The sequence below is a fragment of the Ruditapes philippinarum genome, unplaced genomic scaffold (genome assembly GCF_026571515.1).
Source record: "Ruditapes philippinarum isolate M1 unplaced genomic scaffold, ASM2657151v2 ctg3081_1_1_1_1, whole genome shotgun sequence".
NCBI classification, from domain to species: Eukaryota; Metazoa; Mollusca; class Bivalvia; order Venerida; family Veneridae; genus Ruditapes; species Ruditapes philippinarum.
In genome coordinates, this window is record NW_026865327.1 from 69,858 (window position 1) to 74,446 (window position 4,589).

At 33.0% G+C, this 4,589-nt stretch overlaps 1 non-coding gene across 1 annotated transcript; it reads right to left on the reverse strand.

The window, feature by feature from the left end:
• Window positions 1-4,484: 4,484 nt before the first annotated feature.
• Window positions 4,485-4,557, reverse strand: Trnaa-ggc (transfer RNA alanine (anticodon GGC)). Its single transcript has one exon. It is a non-coding gene; the product is annotated as a tRNA-Ala (tRNA).
• Window positions 4,558-4,589: the final 32 nt, after the last annotated feature.

Below are 4,589 nucleotides of genomic sequence, written 5' to 3' on the forward strand. Positions count from 1 at the left end.
ACTCCTTATTTTCGTATTTTGAATATTGTAATAATTACCTGTGGTAAATGTACGCATTAATTTCATTTCTATTCATTGATATATTGATTTATTTATTAACTGTTTGAGGTGTCGGAACTGTTTGTACTCCTTATGGGTCCCCTTTTATTTTTGTTTGAAATGTTGACAAACATTGTTGTTTATGTTTGAATCGCGTGTATAAAAGGCGCTGCATTACTGTTTGAAGTCACTCCGCAGCTTGGAAAACTCATAGTAATATATTTACGTTTCTCGTACTGATCTTATTCCAGAATACGTATTTAACTTAACGATTTAATAGATTTTTACTTATATTGAACTAGATCTATCTTATTATTTTTAAGTAAGATAATTTTTAGAAATACTTTGAACATAAGTTGTTTACTTCGGAACTTAGGCATTTCAGTAGCAAACGCTCAGAATTTGTTGAATCAGTTTGGTTTACATAATAAATTACGCTTTAATTTAGATCGCTTTTAAAATATTTCATAAGTAAATTGTTGTATAATTCTCCTTTAAACATTGTTTAGCCACCGTCACTTCATATTTGTTCCATAATTTTCATGACGAATACTTTCAATCTTACACAATAAGAGAATGTTGATCTGAATATCTGTTTATTATAACAACATTTATATACTAATGATTGAATGTGCATAACTGAATACCTCCAATAAAATTCGTTAAACTGTTATTCTTAGTTCATTATTGATCAGATTTTAGTTCTTTAAAAGGCGTATAACCCCCTTATAATTATAAGTCTACTTGTCTTTGCTGCGGGGTCAAACAATATACACGTTACTGTTCGCCACATGTCCACGCAAAAGCAGAAGTCCCTGATATATAGAGTAAGCCCGATTTCCCATGTCCAAGAGGGCCAACACGTAACAATATTAATCCAGTTTGATAGACCACATATTAAATCTAGAAGAAAGAGGCGACGTTAGAATAAAATTTAAATAAACTGTTCAAAGAAGGGCAAATACATTATACAAACTCAGCGGTGTAGAATTATATATTACATCGTCACAAAACCACTGTACACATTCCGTGCGATTGCATTTATCATCAATTTTGAGAAATAACCCGGGTAAACAAAGATGTATAATAAATCTAGAAGTTTTAATAATATAGATTATTTATTTTTTATTCAGATGTCAATCAGCAGAAAGGAACTATTAAGCGTACAGCTTAATGTCTATAAACCAGCCCGTGAGAAGTACATTGACTATTTCCTGGCAGCGGTCGGTCCAGGTCGCCAGCTTGGTAACGAGGACCCGAACATTGCACCAAGATGTCACCCTGTCGGTCATCATTTCTGAACAAAGAAACGTTGGTCAGTATAATCGCATCGACATAACATTATATATGCATTGTATAATTAAAATGGAGAAAATAGGAACCCCTACAAAACGGCAAAACGAAAAAATTGAAAATGTTGCAGGCTCATTTGATTGAGTCTGTTCATGAACGGTATTTTATTTGAAAATGCAAGTTACCGACCACGCCCCCCTAGCACCGGCTTAAGCAGATTTCAACATTAAAACATATTTAGGTAAAGTGTTAAATTTAGAAACATCCATAGACGTGTTTAAAGTCGGATACAAACAAAAATCGGCCCCAATATAACGTTTATTCCTTTTCAATTTTTAAGTGGAAACCAAATTTACGCAATTTAACATAGTCAAGAATGAGTCACTTTGCGAGTTGATTGTATTATATCAAATGGCATCTACTTTCCAGGTTGCCGAAAGAGACAAATGTGTATTTCAAATTCCTGCTCGTGAAAAAGTCACCAAATGATGTAATAGAACTAGAAGATATAATTCCCCACAGGTTGTACGTTGGTAACAAAGCACAGAACAAAATTAGTGGTCCACGAAGGTTCGAAGTTTTGTATGAATGATTGAATGATTTTGTTTTTGTTGTCCAGTATATTTAGCGGTCATATCGCTCCATTGTGTATCTAATTATTCAAAAGCTGAACAATTCTTGCTTGAAATGAGATATATAACAATACTAGTATTTTTTCGTTTTATTTTTATTGTATTGCGAGCTTACACATTTTCATCTAAATTGTAATTATTTCATTTAATAATTCGATTAATTTTTTTCACAATGCATTCAAACTATAAATATAAACATATGAAACGAGTTGAATTGGATGTAAAATTATTATTGAGAATATGTATTTTCTTAGATTGTGAAGGAAACCTAATGGGAACCCATGGCAGAAATAACGAATCATTGCATATCCACAGTTTGATCATAAAGCGCTCTAACAAAGTGCATGTCACTCATTTAACGTCCTCAACAGATGTAAACCATACACCACAAACAGTAAATATAACAAAGTCACAACATGATGAAACAAGTAACGGTAAGTAAGCTTTATCCATTTCTTTCATGACACTTTGTTTTAAAAAGACCTTGAACAAAGTATACGCATTTGATATAAATCAGTGCGCTTGACCATCAATACTTTGCCATGTGAATGTTGTTAATAGTATTTTAGACACAATTCTGTTTAAGAAATTTGTCTGGAGATAAAACTCGAAAACATCTGGGTGGGGGAGTGGGACTCTGTACACATTGAGCATAGTTTTGTTACAAAGATATCCTTATATAACGAATTAATTGACATGAAAAAATATATGTCATTTTTATAGTTCTTTTTAAATGCTATTTAAATGCTTTTATAACTGACAACATGACTGAGTATTCTTAAGATTTTAATTCATAGAATAGAAATAATTTTGACAAGTTCTATTGCTTTTAATAATGATGCACGTTTGTTAAATCGCTTTTCTTTGGATAGTCGTGATGTAATTATAATCTATATACACAACTTCAATCAATTTATTAATAATTAACGCAAGCTATTAAGGGTTTATGCTGAGACTTGTAACTAAAATGTATTCAAACACCGGAAATGACAGATGTTGTTAATTAGTACCGCTCAAGAAGGTGCTAGAGGGCGCTTTTTCTTTTTCCCTCAGGTACAGACTCAATAATACTGAGTCCGCAATTTTCATGGAATTTTATTACTTTTTAATGCGTCCGAGGGATAACATTTTTCCAGATATTAATTCTTTTGATAGGATAGTTAATTCATATCTAAAGATTCTACGATTTGGATAATACGTATATCAAGAGTATATTGAATGTGTGCGTATGCTTAATTCTGAATTTATTAAACGAGTTAAATAAAAAAAATTAACGCGAGACTCTTGCAAGCATATGCAGTCAATGAATTCAATAAATTAAGAATGAAGCTACACGAATATAATATTCTACTCAGCAAACACAAGACGTCACACTGACGTCAGATTTAAGTCAGGTTCTGACGTCAGATGACGGTCGAAAAAAAACGGTCGGATTTGAAAGTTTTTTGACGTAATAATCTGACGTCAGGTAGACGTCTGAATATAACCATTATCTAACCATTTTCTTACCAAAATCTGACCATTTTCCGACCAAAATCTGACCGTTATCTAACCAGTTTCTGACCATTTTCCGACCTCATTCTGACTATTTTCCGACCTAAATCCACCCAGTTTCTGATTATTTTCCGACCTCAATCTGACCATTTTCCGATCTAAATCTTAACCCTTTTCTGCCCTTAATCTGACTATTTTCTGACCGTTATCTGATCATTTCCCTTATCCTTCTTGTTTTACCATGTTATAAATATTTTCTGACAAATCCATAAATTTAATTTAAATAAAGTGAACTGATCTTTTCGTTCATGAAAATCTGGAATATTCACTTTATCAATGCATCCCGATTCCTGACGTACGAAACGCCTACAAATTTGAATTTTCCATCCACGTGGCTGTAGATTCGAATTACAATTATGTTTTCTTTCATTTTTCTGTCACTATGATTTAATGTTAAAGCACTATTAAAACTCGTGATTTTGATATATATAATGTACCGCAAATGATAATATTATAAAGTTAAATGATTAGAACTCGTAAACAGATCTGTGGCTATAAATAGATTTCATATAACAATAACACATGTAACTTGCCTATATACAGCGCCACCTATATGTTTTATTAGGTTGCAGCGCCGCGCACTTGGTCTTCAAAAGGCACTTGTATATGGCAGAAATAAAGAATCATTGCAGGTGAAAAATCAAAGATAAATCTACAAATATACATATACACTTAATTTGTAAGCCAAATAACATTTGAAAAAAAATGTTTAAATGATTACAACAGCGGGTAAGGATTTTTTTTGTAATTTTTTTAACTACCGTCAGGACACCGACCAGATCCTGACGTTAGAACGACGTCAAAAAGAAACGTCTAATAGACGTTTGCTTTTGGACGTCAGATTTACGTCGTATTTTGGTCGCCGACGTCGTGACCAAAATGTAACGGTAATCCGACGTCATTTCAACGTCATGTGTTTGCTGGGATACATATATATTTATAGAAAACTCGCACGAAAAATCGGCACCCCGCAGCCGGGACTCGAACCACGGGTCTCTGGATTGCCGGTCCAGTATGCTAACCACTACACCACAGCGGCCGTTGCTTATTCTTCATGCTATATATATTTAA